This window comes from Ursus americanus, chromosome 12, assembly GCF_024610735.1.
Source record: "Ursus americanus isolate L20-20 chromosome 12, mUrsAme1.1.p, whole genome shotgun sequence".
Taxonomy (NCBI): Eukaryota; Metazoa; Chordata; class Mammalia; order Carnivora; family Ursidae; genus Ursus; species Ursus americanus.
Window position 1 is genome coordinate 57405842 of NC_142138.1, and position 21699 is coordinate 57427540.

The window sequence follows — 21699 nt, forward strand, 5'->3', positions numbered from 1 at the left end:
TCTTCTGAGCTGACCATCCTCCTGTTCATAGACTTTGTTCAAAAGAGGATACACTAAAATTAACGATATTTCTACTCACTGAATTCTAACTACATTTCAGAACTGCCTCCCTGAGATTACTCCTAAAGCACAATGATCAGTGATTTTAGCATTTCCCAAATCTTCATGTAATTCTTAATAGCAAAAGAATGGCTTTAACTAATTTAATTATTAGAAAAATAACTGCCCCCTCCATCTCTAAGTTCTTAGAGGGCACTTCACTTATATCACTATGTACCAAACATACCAACCTAGTGCGGAACTGAGATGCAATTTTCTAATGTTGTTCAATATACCCAATGATACTGAACATTTTATAGGCCTCCATTTATTAAATATTCAGTCTAAATACGGAGTAACTCTGGAGTTACTATGAATCTATGGCAATCGTTTCACTTTAAATCATAACTACAAGTTTAATGCTGCCATCATTTCTGATTAAAGCCTAAGAGAAGAAATACATTTTTACAAATACATATTTTATACTGACTTTACATTTAAATTTTGAATAGATACAGAAAGTGTATCCTAATTAACCTAGAATTGGTCAGGGTTTTTAAAAAGACAAGCTTTAATTCTAGACTGTAAAATTTCTAGTAGAAACGTATAGTATTTGAACCACCTAACCCAGAATTTTAATTCTTATAAAATTCACGGTTGTTAGATATAATATAAAACATAAGTACAGAGGCACCAGGGTGGCTCAGTCAGGTAAGCAGCTGCCTTCAGCTCAGGTCATGCTCTTCAGAGTCCTAGGATCCAGACCTATGTCAGCGGCTCACCACTAAGCAGGGAGTCTGCTTGTCCCTGTCCCTCTGCCCTTCCCTCCCCATGCCACCACCCCTGCTCTCAAATAAAATCTTTAAAGAACAGACTAAAACAAACATAGGTATATGCTTGATGATTATATCTTATTCTTTTCTAACCACGCTGTGTTACTGAAATATATGTAGAGGTTCCCAAAATCCTAGCTATTTAATTTAGATTTTAAGTGCATTATGAATACAAGTTTTAAAAGATAACACATAAAAACAGAATTCATATATATTTTTAATCTCACTATTAATCCCTACAAAGCTAGCATTTTTCTCTAATTCAGAAGATTAGAATTCAATAATAAACGCTTCGTGGGATGCCTGGGTGGCTCAGTTGGTTAAGAATCTGCCTTTGGCTCAGGACACGATCCCAGAGCCCTGGCACGGAGCCTACTTCTCCCTCTGCCTGCCGCTCCCCCTGCTTGTGCTCTGACAAATAAAAAAAAATCTAAAAAATAATAATAAATGCTTCATCCCCCATCCTCAGGGGAGATATAAAACAGAGTTAACTAGCTTAGAAACAACTAAAATTATCTTTTAAAATGAGATGCACAGTACGTTAAGTGTTCAACAAATGTTAGTTGAATTAACTTAAGATACAAAAATTAACAAAGAAATGTCTCTAAAAAGGTACAGAGTATGGGGTGCCTGGGTAGCGCAGCGGTTAAGCGTCTGCCTTCGGCTCAGGGCGTGATCCCAGCGTTCTGGGTTCGAGCCCCACATCAGGCTCCTCCACTGGGAGCCTGCTTCTTCCTCTCCCACTCCCCCTGCTTGTGTTCCCTCTCGCGCTGGCTGTCTCTCTCTGTCAAAATAAATAAATAAAATCTTTAAAAAAAATAAATAAATAAAATAAAAAGGTACAGAGTAAATGATTTTCTTTCCTACTATTCTAAAAGCCATTCAAAAGGATAGAGGGGTGCCTGGGTGGTTCATTGGATTGAGGTTCCAACTCTAGGTTTTGGCTCAGGTCCTGATCTCATGGGATTCCCTGCCTCAGCGGGGAGTCTGCTTCTCCCTCTCCCTCTCCCCCTTCCCCTGCTTTATGCTTGAGAGCGCGCTCTCTCTCTCTCTCTCAAATAAATAAAATCTTAAAAAACAACAACAACAAAGAAAAAAATGAAAGGATAAAGCTCTGGCCCTTTATTTAGCCAAAGTCAGCTCTGACAATATCTTAGGTAGACACACCAGCCCATGGTACATGTGAACAATTACTCACCAGGCAGAATTTATGTAGGGCCAACAATAAAGTGTATTCTACTGAAAACAGAAAACAAAACGAAAAAAAAAATCAGAATGTTTCAGTATTTCCATAATAAATGACAAATTTACCTATTTAAAAAAAAAATCACGAAAACATCTCTATAGATTTTCCCTTAAGAAATAAGTTTTTGGGGGCACCTGGGTGGCACAGCGGTTAAGTGTCTGCCTTCAGCTCAGGGCGTGATCCCGGCGTTATGGGATCGAGCCCCACATCAGGCTCCTCCGCTATGAGTCTGCTTCTTCCTCTCCCACTCCCCCTGCCTGTGTTCCCTCTCTCGCTGGCTGTCTCTGTCCCTGTCGAATAAATAAATAAAATCTTTTAAAAAAAAATAAGTTTTGTATTATATCCAGCTCTCAACTAGGTGAAATGGGAAGTAAGTTTTCTTTAATAATGAGTACATCTGGATGCCGGTTGGAAAGCAGTTAGTATTTCAGTACTTAAATATAATAACTACAGAAACTAAATTCCAAATGAGGTCTCTATACTCATACTGATTCTTATCTTAGTCAAATAACATAGAAGAATATATTAAGGGGCAAGAAATAAAATTATTTTTAGAAATCTAAGATTAGGGGGGTGGGGGATTTGGCTAGGGGGGTGGGGGATTGGGCTAGGCCAGTAATGGGTATTAAGGAGGGCACGTATTGCATGGAGCACTGGGTGTTATATGCAAAGAACGAATCATGGAACACTACGTCAAAAACTAATGATGTACTGTATGGTGACTAACATAACGTAATAAAAAATTTAAAAAAAAAGAATTCTAAGATTAAAGGTAAAATGTCTACAAGGAAAAAAATAATGTCAACAGAAATATATTGACTTCTATATATATTTCTATACATGGATATGAAAAGAGTTTCATGAAAAAATATCAATGGTAGCTTTCTAATCAAATATAAATAGATATGATTTAAATGTTCCTTTGCAATAAGGAACATTTGAAGTGTTACTTTACTCACTTATAATACAGATCAGGAAGGAAGAAAAATGCACAAAACTAAGAATGATTCACAAGTATGAGATTAAGGAAATCAAGGTACAGCCATTATAAATTTGATGGTCAAGAAAAGAGTGCTTAAGAAAGGCTCCATTAATCTCCAACTCCATCCCACACAATAAAAACCACTCTCTTTAATCTTCCAAGTATTACAGAGTGCCTAACAATGAATAACACCGCCTTACCGTTCCTGTTTACAGGCAAAAATGCAGATAAGGAAATGAAGTACTATGAAGCCTTTTAATAAAATACCAAACTGGGACGTAAGACTACCTCACCTTTTCCTTTAAAAAATGGAGAAAAAGGGGCGCCTGGGTGGCTCAGTGAGTTGAGCATTTGCCTTTGGCTCAGGTCATGATCTCAGGGTCCTGGGACTGAGCCCCAGTAGATTGGGCTCCCTGCTCACCAGAGAGTATGCTTCTCCCTCTCCTTTTGCTCCTCCCCCCAACTCATGCTCTATTTCTCTCTCAAATAAAAGTCTTATAAAAAGTGGAGAAATAAATTTGCTATCTACCTTTTTAATAAAATAGCATTCTAAAAATTTGTTAGTTAACTGTATATGTCTGGCCTTTGGAATTATAAACGTGATGTTGCAAGTCACTTAATCTCTATGGGCTTCAACTTCTTCATACATAAAACAAGAGGGTTAATTTGGGTAATTTCTATGATTTCAAATTTTATAATTTGCTTTAAGTCACATTTCAATAACAGGAAGTATAAATTCTTAGTGGCAAAAAGTCTGGGATAATTAGAAGTCTCTAATCTATAAGGTCCGCTTAATAAGAGGAAAGAAAATATATTTGTTTTAAATCATATAAGCAAACAAAAGAAAAGTCCTTCTAATTGCAAAACTGTGTCATGTCTGCCAATCAGCTAAGGTTTGTGACATGGATATAGCATGTGTCTCTTCTTACTGCTGACAGCTGGTCTCTATTCATCAATTATTCTAATTTACCTTCTGGAACTGTGCATAATTTTGGCCTAAAGACCAAATTATCTTTAAAGCAGGTGCAGCTTAATATAGCTATAAAAAGAAAAGAATTCAATTAACATAAACTAAACGCTGTGTATATGCAAAAATATCTTTGGGGAAAAAAAAGACAAAAAATTGATAAAAATGATGGTCTCAAAGGAAAACTGGATAATTAAAGAAAAGGAATGGGAAGAAGACTTTCCACTATATACCCTTTTGTACCTTTTGAATTTTGTACCATGTACAAATATTACCTATTCAAAAAATTTTAAAATAATAATATGAAACATAAGTAATGAATGTGCCATTGCAAATTATTTGAAAATTCTAATTGCAAGTAACTGGAAGGAATTAGTAATATAATGAATATAATGTACTCATTATGTATGTAAAGAAGTAATGTTTGAGAATGATTTGTAATATTTTTATAAAACCTATTCTCAGGGGTGCCTGGATGGGTCAGTCGTTAAGTGTCTGCCTTCGGCCCAGGGCGTGATCCCACCATTCTGGCATCGGGATCCTCCACTGGGAGCCTGCTTCTTCCTCTCCCACTCCCCCTGCTTGTATTCCCTCTCTCGCTGGCTGTCTCTCTGTCAAGTAAATAAATAAAATCTTTTAAAATAAATAAATAAATAAATAAATAAATAAATAAATAAAACCTCTTCTCAGATCTGATTCAAATATTTCAATCTTTCTTTATGAGATTAAAATAGTTGTGTTCTTCCTATATTCAAACCCACAAAAATTTAAAAAGCATATTTAATTGCTGAAGAACTAAAAATTTACAAGATAAGCAAAACTATTTTTTACTCAGACTATGTAATTAAGTCCCATAACCCAGGGGCGCCTAGGTGGCTCAGTCAGTTAAGTGTCTGACTTTGGCTCAGGTCATGATCTCAGGGTCCTGGAATCAAGCCCCACATTGGGCTCCATGCTCAGCAGGGAGTCTGCTTCTCCCTCTTCCTCTGCCCCTCCCCCTGCTCATGCTCCCTCTCAAATGAATAAATAAAATCTTTTAAAAAAAGAAAGAAAGAAAAGAAGAAGTCCCATAACTCAGAAAATGTAAAGAAAAAAAATTGTCAAATTTGGCACTAAAAATTTAAACTATAAACCTTCTGTTTTTAATAGAAGTTGCCATAAACGAGTTAAAAGACAAAGGACAGAGGTGTCTTGGTGGCTCAGTCGGTTAAGCATCTGACTCTTGGTTTTGGCTCAGGTCTTCAGGTCACGTCAAGGTGTCGGGGTCATGGTCTCAGAGTTCTGAGATTGATTCCTGCCAGCAGGCTCTGCACTCAGCAGGGAGTCTGCTTGAGATTCTCTGTCTCCCTCTGACCTCCTCCCTTCCTCTCAAGTAAATAAATAAATCTTTGAAAAAAAGACAAAGGACAAACCAGGAATAAATATAACACACATAAACGGTTAAATGATTACCACTGAGAACATATAAATAGCATCTTCAAATCAATAACCCTCAAAACTCCAGCTGAACAATGAGCAAAGACTACAGACAATTCACAGAACTATAAAAGACCAATAAATTTATGAAAAGATGTTTAACATCACTAGTGATATTAAAATAAGATACCATTTATGGCCTACTGGTTTTGCAAAAAAGACCTGATATCTAGTGTTGGCAAGAGGGTGAGTAAATGCCCCTCCACATATTGTGTTAAGAATGTAAATTACAAGGTACCTGGGTGGCTCAGTCAGTTAAGCATCTGCCTTTGGCTGGGGTCATGATTTCAGAGTCCTGAGATCAAGCCCCACATGGGACACCCTACTTGGCAGGGAGTCAGCTTCTCCCTCTGCCCCTCGCCCTGCTCGTTCTCTCTCTCTCAAATAAATAAATAAAATCTTGGGGGAAAAAAGGATATAAATTGGAACAAACTTTTTGAAAGAGAATCTGACAGAATGAAATTTTTACCTATGAAAATTTTGAATGTTTATACTCTGACTTACCAATTCCAATTCTACTTCTAGAAACTTATCCTAAAAAAGTACTTGCAAATATACACAAAGGTACATATACAATGATGTTCCTTGAAGATCTGCTTGTAATAGAGAAAAATTAGAAATGAACTGAGCTCTCAATAGAATTGTTAAATTATGGTAAATTCATTAATATAGAATACAAATGCGTCCTCACGATGTAAAGGCACGTCACAGAACAATATAGCTATCAATTAATATCTGTTGAATGGATAAACATAAATAGGTCCACTTAATTTTTTTAAAGGGAAGTATGATATCCGTGTCTAAATAAATAACAAAGAAAGGTCTAGTGGGATACATATCAAACTGTTAAGAATGGTTACCTTTGAAGATAAGAATGATATCAGATGCAGGGCATAAAACTAGGAAGAGAACAGGGTTGAAGGGAGACTGTTTACTCTTTACCATTTGTATTATCAGAATGGTTTATAACCATTCATGTATTACCTTTATGTTTACACACGTTTCTTGTATGAGTACAATTCTTGTATGAGTACAATTTTTTAATTTTAAAAAGAAAAAAACAATGAAAAATTACAGGATTAGATCTGAAAGATTCTCTGCTACATCAACGTACCAACTAGAATAGAATTCCCAAAGATAAGATTAACTGCTATATTTACCATGCAAAAACTACTGGGTACTATTCTAAGATCTTTACTCATATTGTTTAAGTGATCCTTATAACAATCTTACGAGATAGGCAGTTTCATTCCCATTTTACAGATGAAGACACTTGGCTTTGTAAGTTTAAGAAATAACCCAGTATTTGGGGTGGCTAGCTTACTGAGTCAGAAGAGCATGAAACCCTTGATCCCAGAGTTGTGAGTTCAAGCCCCAAATCTACATTGGGTGTACAGATTAAATAAATAAACTAAAAAAAAATTAACCCAGTCTTTACATTAAGACTAAACATGTATTTCACAAGCAGCTAAATACTTCTTTCAGAAGTGTGTCAGGACATACATCCTGTATCAGCATCCATGTCGGCACCAATCACGAAATCTTTAAAAAGTACCTGAGGGTGGGGCCCCTTCCACTCAGATCAGGATCCCAGGGGGATCAGAGTCCTGCACAGGCTCCTTACTCAGCAGGGAGCCTGAATCTCCCTCTGCCTGCCTCTCTCCCTGGCTTGTGCTCTCTCTCTCTGACAAATAAATAAAATCTGTAAAAAAATAATTAATTAATAAAAATTAAAAGTACCAGAGGGCACCTATTTAACAGGGTAGCAAAACAAAGGGGAGGCAATTTATATATTTATATATATATATATATATATATATATGATTAATCTTCAATAATCACATATATGGATAATCTTTACATCAATTTTTCACTAGTTTCTTAAACAACTGAGCAAGTAGAACTCTTCATTTTTTTCCTAAAACATCCAGGCTGCCTTATCTTAGTAGCCAGACAAGAAATTGTCTCCCTCTCCCCAATCATATCCTAAGCTTTGTAGCAATGAAAATTAGAATTTCTGACTGACAGAAATACAGATACAGAGAGGACAGGCAAAGAGAGAGAAAGAGGAAGAAAAGGAGACTGGGTAGGAAAACGAAAGGAAGGAAATACAGTAGCCAAAGGTATAATCCTAGGGCAAGATTGGAAAGTCTGTGAGACTCTGAAGCTCTTTCTGCTATATAAGCTCTTTCTGCTAATTTTCAAGAAAGTGAAGGGCAAAGATACCTTACAAAAACAAGGAAAGACATAAAATGGAAAGAGTCATCTAAATATGCGAAAATGAAAAAGCTTCATAGTACTGAAGTGATTTTTGAAAATTATTCCAAAAAAAAAAAATTATTCCAACAGAGATGGCTGGGTGGCTCAGTTGGTTAAGCATCTGCCTTCAGCTCAGGTCATGATCAAGTCCCACATTCATCTCCTTGCTCAGCATGGAGCCCACTTCTCCCTCTGCTTCTGCTCTCTCTCTGACAAATAAATAAAAATCTTTAAAAATTTTTTAAAAATAAAGTATCCATGAAAACCACACCAAATATGAGGAAATCTAGATAAATTTAACAGTGTTGCAACAAATGCTTTACTAATATAAACATAGTTTTTAAAGCACAACTAAAAGCAAAATTAGTGTTGATTTAAGGCATAAGAATTTTATTTATTTATTTTTTGTAGAGAGAGAGCGCGCACGCACACACATGCAAGACAGAGGGCGGCGAGGGGGTGGTTGGCAGATGGAGGGGAGAGGGAAAGAGAATCTTAAACAGGCTCCATGCCCAGAAGGGCTCGATCTCACAACTCTGAGATCAGGACCTGAGCCAAAATCAAGAGTTGGATGCTTAACTGACTGAGCCACCCAGAAGCCCCTAAGGCAATAAGAATTTTAGATCGAAAAACAAAATGTGCAGAGAATTTTTTTTTTATTCTTAAATAATATACTTATGGCTCACTTGCTTAGAACATGCTTTAGCAGATCTCTTTAAGACCTATCAGACCTTTGCTGTGTTCTCTGGTCTCAGACTGAACAGCTTCCAGTCAGAAAACTCACAGACTGTGTAACTGATCTCAAGAGAAACCTGGCAGGTAAGTATGGACAGACCAAAACAAGTCCATTCTTTAAAACAATTCAAAGTGGGAATCCCACTTACTGGTGAGCAACAGTGCCACCACTTGATTATACAATTATTATTCGACATTAGGCAGAGCTAAGAACTCCAGCTCTCCTGACTTGCAGCCAGAAGGTTTAGGTGTTAATCATATAAAGAATTAAAGGATTTTTAAACATTTTTATTACTTAAATCATCATAGCAGCTCATGGTGAAAATTCAAATGTATATTAAGCAGAGTTTCAACCCATAAAGATGTAAATAAGAAATGTAGAAAGATTATAATCTTAATATTTGTAATAAAAATTAATTCTAAACTTTTAAGCACAAATTAATCAACTTAGGTCAAAGTAAAATACTCATAATTTCATACAGTATTCTTTATGTGTGTGTTTTACTTTATTTATGGTAAAAAGGATGTTTTATCTAAGAACACAATCTCAACTTTTATTATATAATAAGACACCCAGTATAGTTTTGTATCACACCTAAAGCCATGGTAAAAAGTGCGCTTTGTAAAATAGATTAAAAATGTCCTTCATGTTCTTGTTTTATTCCCACACATACTTTATTGTTTTCAAAGGGAAAAAGCAGAACTCAAGGTATTTGTGTATACTTCAAAAATTGAACTATATAAAATAATGGCTTTAAGTCAGTAGGTCAACATTCAGAAACATATAAGGAAATGTACTAAACCAAGAGTCACAAAAACTTGAAAATGTACCAAAAAAGCCAAAATTATATAAGCATTAACTACTGAATTAAGTACAATAGAATATATACTATATAATTACCTATGAAAGTTTTCCATCCTTAGCTTTTCTATTCCTTAGCCTTTATACATTTATCAGAATTGAGTTGGAAGGTACATTAGCCCACTCTCCTATTTAGTACGGAATATCCAAATACTTACCTCTAACAGATAGTCTGCCAACCTATACGTAAATGCCTCCAACGACAGAAAAATTTTATACGCCCCCCCACAAAGCACCTGTGGAAGGCAGCATCTAAGATGGTCACCAATGAGCCCACTAGGGTTTACAACCTTTTGTACTCACTGGCCCTTGAATATGGGCTGGATTTAGTCACTCACTTCTACACAAAAGCACAGCAAAAGTGTTGAGATGTCACTTTCAAGATTTGTAAAGAGATGACAGTTTGAGTCCTGTGCAAGGGATGTGCCCTTTCTCTCAGACTGCTCACTCTGGGGGAAGCCAGCTGCCATGTCATGAAGCAACCCTGTGGAAAGATCCAAGTGGCAAAAAAACACTCGACTGCCAGCAAGGAATGAAAGCCCTCAGTCCAACAGCCCACAGGAACAGAAGCCTAAGTCATTGAGTTTGGATGGAGATCATCCCTGATTTGTATCTTCAGATGAGATACTTGCTGCAGCTTGACTGCAACCTTAAGAGACACCTTAAATCAGAGGCACTCAGCAGGGCTGTGTCCAGATTCCTGACCCTCAGAAACAGTGAGATAAATATTTGTTGTTTTAAGCCACTGTGTTTTGGAAAAGTAATTTATTACACAGCAATGGATAACAGGACTCCTATAATTTTTTCACGAGTAGAAAAATTTTGCTTTTCTCTTTTTTTTTTTTTTTTTAAGGGGGGAAGGGGCAGAGGGAGAGAGAGAATCTTAAGAAGGCTCCATGACCAGTATAGAGCCTGATGCAGGGCTGGATTTCACAACCCAGAGTTCATGACCTTAGCTGAAATCAATAGTTGGATGCTTAACCGACTGAGCCACCCAGCCACCCCAAAATTTTGCTTTACAGCAAAATTAAGCATGGAGCCTAAGATTCTTTCTCTACCTTTCCCACGCCCCATCTTCCCCCCAGTAAAAATAAATATATATATATTTGAATATCTACTCTGTGCTAGCACCATGCTGCCTCCCAGGGATACAATGACTGAGTTACTATGGTGAACTAAAAGATGAAACACAAAACAAAGGTTTATAAGGCAGTGTGTGGCATTTTGTAAAATACAGCTTTTCACCCAAACAGAAACAAACTCAGAACAAAAAGGAAGAAAAATCAGTTGAAATATATAAGCTTTGGCTATTCAATGTAATGGTCTCAGTACTACATGGAAAAAAAAGTATCCTTAGGTATGGGCCAGCACTGGATTTGGGGTCTGAAGACCTGGATTCGAGTCTTCTATATAAAGGTAATATGCATAAAATATAAAGAACACCATCAAAGAATTATAAATAAAATGCCACGGAAGTTCAGAGGAGTAATGGGGTTTCCTGTTAAGAATGAACTGAGGGATTGTTAATATCCTAATATGCAGAGACAGTAAAAGAAAAGGTACTAACATTTATTGTGCATTTACTATGCCAGGCCCTTTAATACTCCCATACAGTATTTATAAAATTCTTACAACTCTATAATTTCATTTCACAGAAAATTACACTAATGCTCAGGTACGTTAGGTACTTGTCTAAGGTCACACTCCAAAAAGTGCAGAAGCAAGAGGGATGACAGGGTCTATAGGACTAAAACCCTTTGACCTTTCCACTATAACATTCTGATATTTACCCCCTCCAACAAGAGGGGATCATCAGGATAAAGAGCCTAATGTCAAAGTTTTAGAAATTGGAATTCTACTTATTTCCTGTGCTATGTAGTGATTTGCCATTCATTAGCTGAGTAAGTCTAAGGCAATGCTTCTTAAATTTTTCTCCATAAGGGCAGAAAAAACTGAACACATCCCCAGGAGCCCTTAAGCATGAAATTTCTTTGAAGTCTTTGAATTTTACCTTAGAAATTAGTGTGACTACATTCTCCATGTCATCGTTTCGTGCTCTAATATAAAAACAGTATTTTTTATCCAAGTTTTCAAGTGAAATTGATAACCACTTCTTAAGTGAGTGCCATGTTATGTGACCACAGATTTATCTCTTGGCACACTGCAGCTTATCTCTAACAGCACAAATACTATTTGAAAAGCATAGATAAAAGGGGATATACTATTTGATTATTCAAGAAGCAATGATCCACACTGAGGATTTCTTTTAAGATTTTATGTATTTATTTGACAGAGAAAGAGCACAAGCAGGGGGAGAGGCAGAGGGAGAAGCCGACTCCCCGCTGAGCAGGGAGCCAGATTCGGGGCTGGATTCTAGGAACCTGGGATCATGACCTGAGCCAAAGGCAGACGCTTAACCAACGGAGCCACCCAGGCACCCCCACACTGAGGATTTCTTAATACCAAATGAAACTCAAGTCAGAATATCCATACCCTTATTTTCTAAATTTGAGAACATCTTACCGAAAGCAGGAAAGCAATCTGTGCAAACATATGGAAGGAAACACCCTTTTTCAATGTCACCACAGTAATAAAGAACTTCCATCAAAGAGTAAAGATACACCTTAATAGTTCCTGTGAGCCCTATAAGGCCATTGTTAAGAAATAAGGTCCTGGACCTCAAAATGCTAAGTAGATCATGCAGAGGATTTTAATTAACCTTGCCAATGCCCCACTCTATTTAACGTAATCAACAGATGCCTTAAATTTTTTCCAAAGTGCTTTCAAATAGATTATTTTGTTCAACTTAAGAGCTCATTCCAGACAAAAATGATAGCAGGTATTATTACCATTTTACAAATTAGATATTAGACTCAACAGTAGGATAAGTAGTAATGTAATCAATAGCAAATATATTGTAACCAATAGCAAAATGAAACTTAAATCCAGGCAATTTGATTTCCAGCTTACCGATATACTAAGGAAAACTGCATCTTTTCATACTTATTTTGAAGTGTTTCTCAAACTGCAGAGTGAGTGTGTGTGCGTGTCTATCAACCATACCACATGCTGTCCATTCTGTAACTGATAAACTCAAATCACAAACAGAAAAAGAGGCTGAACACAATTATGTAACTAGGACCTTAGGAGAACACCCCTGTTCTCCTATGATATATTCCTAATACTGGCTTTAAAAAAAAGAGAGAGAGAGGAAAAAAAAAGAATTGGGAGGTAGGAGGGAGAGATAAACATGTTAAAATCCTTTCACAAAAAATTGCTATTTATAACGACATCTGAGTTCGAGTGGTTTTTTTTTTAACCTGGCAATATATCATTAATGGTTTAATTGCTTGTTGTTTCCCTCACTGTATAATATTTTTTCTTTCCCGTGTGGAAGCAATCTACCCCCAAAACCTAAAGTAAAATTGTTCATTAATTCTTCCTTGTAAATGAGACCGCGAGAATATGCCATATAAAGGAAAATGGGCTCTTAGGCGTTTCTTCTTTCTAGTAAAAATTCAATGCAACTCATGCCAATACTGAAGACAAAAAAAAAAAATTCTACTTGGATTTACTGTGAAAAAAAAAAGATTTGTAGTATATTTAATGCCTGCATGTTAATTTCTGTGCCATTAACTTCTTGATGCATTCTATGAAGTCTACAACAAAGGGAGGGAAATAAGTGTTAGATCACAACCTATGCATCTGGGTGGAACAAAGACTTCTCCTTTCATTATGCAGAGAACCAAGTTGCCAAAAACGCTCCGCTCAGATACCGTGCATGATTACTGACTGCATGTCTGGGTATAGAGAAGAATAAAAATCAAATGCTGGTCAAATGCTGCCCCTGCCTACTCCTGCCCTCGCCCCTTTTACCCAAGGCCTCGCCCCAGAGCTTCAGCCCCAATCTCTTTCTCCCCAGTACACGGGACCAGCTGAACCCTATGAGTTCTACAGCCTCCCGCGTCTCCTACGCAGGCGCTCCCCCGCCCCAGCAAAGCCCGGTTCCAAACCCAGTCGCTATCCCTTTCCCCGCCCCCCCGCCCAGACCCCCAAAGGCTGCTACCACAGACCACTGACGTAAGATAAGGCCAAAGCCGGCCCCGCGGAGCTGCCCCACGCCGCGGCTCGGCTCCCAGCCCCGCAGCTTCCTCCCCTCCTCCTGGCCAAGGCGTGCCCAGACAGGGACGCGAACGCGCCCCTCAGTTCTCGCCAGGGCTTGGCAGCGGGGCGAGGAAGGAAGAATCCGCGCGGCCAGCCCCCTCCCGCCTCTCAGCAGCAGCGAGGTGGGCACCAACCCTGCGCTCGCTCCCCGCTCGGGGGCCGACAGCGCCAGGGCTAGGGGCGTCGCTCTGCCCCAGAGCCCGGCCGGCAGACGGGGGAAGGTGTGGTTCAGGAACGGCGGCCTCCAAATAGGGGCAGGCAGTTCCCAGGTCCTCATCCGGCGGCGCCGGGGCCTCACCCACGACCCCGGTCCCCACCCAGGCGGCACCGAAGCCTACCCGAAGACCCTTCTCCCGGGCCGCAAACGCCGCCCTACGGGCCAAGGGCTGCCTGGGTTGGAGCCCCGTTAGGTGGTGACAGGTGGCAACCGGTGACCATGGCAACCCGAGGTGCGCCGCGGCCGACCCCGCCTCCGCCTCCCGGAGTCACTCACCTGAGGGTTCCGGGACGAGTCCAGAGAAGCGGCTGAGAAGAAAGCGGCTGAGAGGCCGGCGGATGGGGCCCCGACACGGCCGCCTCCGGGCTGGGGCTGGAGCGCTAGGGCGGAGGTCTGTGTGTGTGCTTGGCGTCGGTCCTCTCTCCTGCCGCCCGCGCGTCAATCCATCAGACCGTCAGTCCGTCCTTCCCCCGCGTCTGCCCCTCCCGAAGGACCGCTCCGCTCAGCCTGGCGGACTGCGGTTGTCAAGCGGCGCTGGAGCCGAGCTCCAGCCCCGAGCCGCAGCCAATCACCGCGCTTCTCCGAGGCGCCTCAGGACCCCGCCGAGGGGCGGCCAGGCAGGTGCCTGAGCCAAAGGGAGAGTCGGCTGGGCGGGCCCAAGCTTGGGGAGGTGGGGACCCGCCTAGATAGACGCGCTCCCGGCCGGCCCTCCAAGGACCGGCTGAACTCGAAGGAAAAGCTGGCCTGGCGATTGGGTAAGGGACCTGCAACGGGGACGCAACCCGTCGCCGGCCGGTGACCCTGCGTCCCGAAATAGCGCTGAGGGGGCCTCGGAATCGAGAAGTCATCTGCGCATTAGAATCGTCTCAGTATTCCTCCCCGACAGTTTATTAATAAAGGGTAATGAAATAAATCTGGCCTCCTCCGCGTCTCTCCGCTTTTGCAGGCCCCACTTCCTCTCTGAAAACCAGCAGCTTATTTGCCCCATTCTGGATTTCTCCTTTTGTGATGCTGATATGCCTCCGAGCATTTTCCAATTACTTAACAGGCTCACAGGTCTGTTTTTTCACTACCCTTTTTAGTTGTAAGCTCCTTGACGACGGAATCTCACTTTCCCACCCCACCGGTGCAGTAGTATTCCACAAATATACGTGATGCTTCACCGAGCTGAATTGAGCATTCGGTGGGTATAACCATGTAGGAGAGCTAAGAATAAAGTGATACAAACCTGTAAGAGCCTCGTCCTCATAAACGCCAAATGCCAAGAATGAGCTGGCCTCTCAACTGGGGGAAAGGACATAAAAGAGAGTGGTAATAGTAAACATCAAAAACATTTCTGAACAGGAAGAATTTAATCCAATTCAAGATAAAAGAAGCGACAGTGTGAGGGAAAGGTTCTAAGAAAAATATTTACAAATTCAGGGAAAACAGTTTATGCAAAACTTATACTGCCTAGTCCTGATTAACTCCTGGAAGAAAGTCTTCATTAAGAACGCTCTCAGTGATAAGTGACAGGCAAATAAATATAAACACAAGTTAATGTTACCCAGGGTCCCGATATTAAAAAAAAAAAAAGACAAAATTTTACAGAATGTTTAAATTGAAAAAGTGGGCAGACATATCCAGGAAATGCCAGTATACTCTATGCCAGTATAGTTCATCTGAGAATCTGCTTCTTGATCTTGATTCTCAAACAATACCACTTGCAAGAACCAAGCATTACTTATTTAAATTTTCAACTAGATCTACAAAGAGTTATTAATGAGGGACAATGTGACAAACACTTGACCACCTATTAAGGGCAGGATGCTACCCAAAAGGAAGAACCTGATCTGGTACTAGATTTGTTTGGGCATTCATTAAGCATAAAATAAAGCGCTCTGCCTAGGTTCTCACTTAAGCCTCCTCATCTCCCTTAAAATGCCTGTTAACTATTCCCATCTTAGCGATTAAGGAAAATAATTTGCCCAAGGTCAAACAGCTGATCTGCAGGGGAGCCAAGATTTTAACCATTATGACTCTTAAACCCTCCTTTTTGCGCTCTACCTCAGTGTATCAACTGGAAATTTTAGCTTGAAAAAAGCGAACCTTATTCTGACAAAGCAGAAGGAATAAGAGATCTTATTCATGTTTATCCCCACCATATCCTGTGGCATAGTGTTATGTGCATCTAAATTTTCGAAAAAGTAGTCATCAGAATTGTTAGAAGCAAATGCATAACCATTGTATTTCCATAAAAAGGAGATGGGGGATAGAGAGGTACTAGGCACTGAAATACGAGGCATCTGGTGCATCTTATCACTTGTTCAGTGATAAATGCATTAACTGTATATTCACTTCCTAATGTAACATCAAATTTTACACCACAACCGTAATAGCTGTTAGCCTCGAGTATCACCTTTCCTTCTATACTCAGCCACACTGGTTAAGATTAGATCTTCTTGTCTTTCACTCTAGTTGTGGCAAAGCAGCAAATTGTTCAGAAAGGACAAGGCTTTCTTAGTTGAAGGACTGTCCTTAGATTCTGAGGTACTGCCTTAATCATTCACCAAATATTTATCCAGTGCCTACTCTGGATCAGGAACTAGGTTAGGCATCATTTGAAAATGCAGGTTCTAACTTGTGGGAATGATTCATGGTGCCTTGTGACCTAAATGCCTATAGGCTAAGGTGGACCCCTTTTAATATCTCAAATCTCATTTCTAAAAAGGGAAATAAAAGTTTCTGGTTTTCCCCAAATAGTGGAAAGGAATCTGAGCACAAGCCTAAATTAGGAAATCTTGCCTCAAGCTGTTCAGGGGAAGTTCAGCTGGGGTGTGAGCACTTGTTTTAAAAGCTCCACTCTCCTTATTAGAGCACATACACATAAAAACACACACACAGAGCTGTGTGCTTTAGAGCCAGGGTACTGCCGGCTTTGGCAGAACAAACAAAATACCACCACTGCCACTTCTCTTTAAAATAAGCTCAAGGATTATGTAGGTAGAACCCCTGGGTCTACCAGCACTCCTATCCAGACCCCTAAACAAAAGCTTAAATTATAGGTCAATGGCTAAACCTAGTAAAGAAAAACACATTCTTGTTTCAACATAGAAGAGATGTGCTTTTTTATAATAAGTAAATATCGTGGATGTTATATTGAAAACAAAAATAAAATTTTAAAAATATTTTGTTTTGGAAAAAAATAAATATTTACCCCATTTTAATGAAGTCATTGACATACCTCAAAATCCATAAAAGGAGGAAACTATAGGTTAAGAAATGTTAATAATACATAAATCACATTAAGCATCATAATTTTTGATGGGTGTTTTAGGATAAAGTTAATAACTTTCTGGTAATAATCTTTAAACTATTTAGTAGAACTTGCTAGAAAGATCAAAGAAAAACATGAGATTCACCAAAATGAGTCTAGGTAAATGTCTTACTGTAAGTCATGTGCCCCCAAAATACTTATAAAAATCCTATTTCAGAAAAATTAAGTACAGTATTAGCATTTCTTTTAGAGTTTGGTCAGTAACTAAATAAGCTCTCTCCTACTAAATTTTCATTATTTATCTAAAATTGCCACACAGAGGCACTGGTTGACTCAGTCAGTCGAACATCCAACTCTTGATTTCAGCTCAGGTTGTGATCTCAGGTTGTGGGCTAGAGCCCCTAGTTGGCTCTGTGCTCAGTGCTCAGCAGGGAATCTGCTTGAGGATTCTCTCCCTCTCCCCTTGCCCCTGCCCACTCCTGCATGCCTCCTCACGAGCTCTCTCTCTCTAATAAGTAAATAAATCTTTAAAAAAATAAAATAGTCACACAAAGGCAAATGACAAATGATTTACATTTCAGCGTTTATTCTTCCTATTCTAAAAGAATACACCCAAGTTAAAGCAGTTTACCAGGCTTTCTGTGTAAGTGTAATATAGTGAGCATGTGCATAGAAGATTCAATGCTACAAATTACACATGAATTGGGATTTTGTACAAAAGTTCAGATTGAAACTTTTACCAGTCTACTGGTAATATATAAAAAATTTGCTCCTTACTTTACCTCTGTAACTTTAGAATTCCATTCATCCAGCTACCATATAGCCCAATTGTATCTGTGCTATGCCTCCAATAAAACAGGTGCTTAATACATACTTATTGATATATCAAAATGTTTTCTGTGATCCCATCCCATAATATAACAGTCTAGCTCATGTAGTCATTCACCAGGACCCAGGAAAAGCAGCAGCCTATAACAACACATTTAACACCTTGCTCACTGATCATCTCCCTCTCAGTCTCTGTGTTAAGAAGGTGAACATAGGGACACTAAGAAAACCAGGCCTAGAGAATTGGGAAGGTTCTGGGATACAGGCAGAATGCTTAAAAAGTTCTTGATTTTCAGGCACAATGCTCAGTGTCATCAGATCTTGGGAGCAACTATGAAGCTTCCCTGAAGATACTGGAAGTAAAATTGCCCTCTTTGAATTACCTCTGAGCTCAACATGTGAATGAATTAGAGTAGAAATATACAAAGCCACCTGAAAACCACAAACAGACCATGCTTGGATGGGTATTGTCACCGGAAGTGAAAACTCAAGCCAAGTCTCCAGTGTTAGCAACAATGGAATCTTGAAGATTGCTCCTCAGGAAACACACTCGGGTGCCCGGCTTCAGGGCCTGGGGAGCCATTCTTCCTGTTTCTGTGTAAACTTTATTCTTCTCTTAGCTGATGCTCTAGGCAGTGCATTCATCTAATTCCCCTCATTCTGATTCACCTTCATTTTCATGTTTTCATTTCCCACATTGTCTGCCCAGGGTAGGGAAGAATTTGCCGGTCAAACCCATGCAAGTGTTACCTACATCTGTAAATTGGCATCCATGTTCATACATTGGTCTTACAAGCCTGGTTTCTATGTCCACCCTGAAAGATGGATGTGCTCTCCATTTGCTTTTGAAATCAGTTTCCAAGCCTGTAGTGATGCAAGTCAAACTCTGGACTACACATTCACCCAAGTAATACAACCTCCTGAGGCCTCTTGGGAAGTGGCCAACTGATTCCCCAGACACTACCTCTTTCCACTGATGAGAAGCCAAGTGAGCTATTGCTCCATTTAAAAATTTCTACACTTAGAATATTACAGCTTTTGCTTAAGAAAATCAGTTTAAATACAGTAAAACCAGTCTCAGTGAATCATCAATTATATCAGCTATTCTGGTTCAGCATCAAATAAACATGCTAGCTAAAAAAAAAAAAAAAGTATAATTTTTTAAAGAGAGAGCCTCACTTAAACAAGTGGGAGAGGAAGAGCTATTGGAGATTAATAGAAATTTAGATTTATCCAAGGCAATGGGTAACCAAGTGCAATGGGTGAAACCTTGTTTAGATTTTATTGCAAACAGCCTGTGGGAGGCAGAATAACAGCCCCTCCCAACGACCTCGACATCCTAATCCTCAGAACCTGTGAATATGTTACTTTACAAGGTAAGAGACTTTGCTGGTGTGATTAAGTTAAGGATTTTTAAATGGGGAGGTTATTCTGGGTTATCCAGATGGGTCCAATATAATCACATGGGTCCTTAGAAGTAGAGAACCTTTCCCAGCCGGGGTCAGAGAGAGAGAGGACTACGGCAGAAAGATCAGAAAGATGCAGCATTGCTAACTTGGAAGACAGAAGGGGACTAAGAGCCAAAGAATGCAGGCTCTAGATGCTGGAAAAGGCAAGTAAACAGGTTCTCTCCTAGAAAGTCCAGAAAGGAATGTAGTACCTTGATTTTAGCACCAGTGAGGCCCATGTTAGACTTCTGACCTAAAGAACTGGTAAGATAATGACTTTGTTGTTTTAAGTCACTAAATTTACAGTAATCTGTTACAGAAGCAATAAAAAACAAATACACAAACTCTAAAAGATATTTTGAGACAAACTAGGAGATTTAAACAGGAATCGGGTGTTAAATGGGGTATTGAAGAATTAGTACTAATTTTTGTATTGTATATTTGTATAATTTTGTATTGTATATTTGTACTAATAGTATTCGGGCTACCTTTTAAAACTTTTTGTTAGAGATGATATACTGAAGTATTTATAGTCAAAATGATACAATGAAAACTGGGATTTGCCTTAAAATACTGCCCCTTTCCCCCCAAAAGTTGGGGGAATAGATAAAGACATTAAAATTGGCAAAGTTTAGTTAATTGTTGAAGATGGGGGCTCATATTATTCTATTACTGTGTATACTTGAGATTTTTCGTAGTAAGTTGTTTTAAGTGAATTGAATTAAGAAAAAGCACCTGCACACTACAGATCAGCACTGTCCCAAATAGTTTTCCGTGATGATGGAAACATGTTCTGCATCTGCGGTTTATTGCCGCAGCCACTAGCCATGGGACTGATGAGCACCTGAAACACAGCTAGCACAACTGCGGAATTGAAGGTTTAGTTTCATTTAATTTGAGTGAAATAAATTTAAATAGTCCCATGTGACTAGGGGCTACCACATTACATAGGGTAGCTCTAGACATTCGGAGGGAGCCATGTTACCTATTAGAGTTCAATTAAGTAACCTCATGAAGCAAGTCAGTGCACATCTGTTATTTTCGTCTGCACAGCCTCTTTCCCTTTGTTGCTAATAGTACCCAGCTCTTACCTCCTCCCCTCCCCTCCTGGGGATCTTCTGTATTGCTAAGTGAAGTAGCTCCTTCTATCAGTTGTATGGATGGAAACCCTAGAACTGTTACCATGTTCCCTTGACACACTGAGGTTCCTGAGAGAATAAAACCAAAATTAAGATAAAGATGGACAGAGTCTTGGGTTCTCAAGTTCTTATATCCAGTCAACCCTAGGGAATCAACTCCATTCCTACTTTCCCTTGTTTCGGTTGGGATAAACCAATAAATTCCTCTCTCCTACTTCTGCTATTTTTGAATCAAGTTCTATCACTTGCAACCTACCATGCAAGGTCCCATAAAAAACTTCTTACATGCCAGGGTCACTAGCATAGTAAGATTAATGGCATTGCTATAAACTGAAATGTAACCCCCTGAAATTTGTCATGTTGCAGCCCTAACCTCCCCTCCCATCTGACTAGATTGGAGACAGGGTTTTTAAGGAGGCTATTAAGGTTAAATGAAGTCATAAGGGTGGAACCCTGATCTGACAGAACTGGCGCCCTTATAAAAAGAGGAAGAAACAACAGAGCTCCCTCAGACAAGTATAGACACGAGGAGAAGGTAGCTATCTGCAACCCAGGAAGAGCCCTCATCAGACCTCAACCATGCTGGCACCCTGATCTCAGACTTCCAGCCTCCAGAACTGTGAGAAAATAAATTTCTGTTGTTTCAGCTGCCCAGTCTGATATGTTGTTACAGCAGTCCTAGCTAACTAAGACAGGTACCAGGATAGTTCCCCTAGTGCCAATTTTTACCAGTTCTTTCTTCAGGGTGAAGTACACCCTGATTAGCAAAAATAGCGATATACTGAGATGTTATTATCCCACTCACATCCTTTTTTTTTTTTTTAAAGATTTTATTTATTTATTTGACAGAGATAGAGACAGCCAGCGAGAGAGGGAACACAAGCAGGGGGAGTGGGAGAGGAAGAAGCAGGCTCCCAGCGGAGAAGCCTGATGTGGGGCTCGATCCCAGAACGCCAGGATAACGCCCTGAGCCGAAGGCAGACGCTTAACCGCTGTGCCACCCAGGCGCCCCCCCACTCACATTCTTGATCCCAGCTTAGACTGGAGTAGCTTTTCAATTGTTTGTTTGTTTTTTAAAGTAGGCTCCATGTCCAATATGGGGCTTGAACTCATGACCCTGAGATTGAGAGTCCCATGCTCCACTAACTGAGCCAGCCAGGTGCCCCGGTTTTTACTTCTTTAAATAACAAAAAGATCAGTCCAGCTATCTTGAATCTCATTATCAATTCAGGAGGATTACAAGAATAT

At 39.6% G+C, this 21699-nt stretch overlaps 1 protein-coding gene across 3 annotated transcripts in view; it reads right to left on the reverse strand.

Annotated features, from left to right (window-relative positions):
- WDR47 (WD repeat domain 47) overlaps nt 1-14331 on the reverse strand; it is a 60627-nt gene extending 46296 nt beyond the window's left edge. For 2 of the 3 annotated variants that reach the window (XM_087866148.1, XM_087866146.1), the window contains exon 1: nt 14057-14331. The gene's annotated coding sequence lies outside the window, so the exon portion shown is untranslated. Of the gene's footprint in view, nt 1-2070; nt 2112-14056 lie in introns of all 3 variants that reach the window. The other variant, XM_087866147.1, reaches the window with a different exon arrangement.
- Nucleotides 14332-21699: the final 7368 nt, after the last annotated feature.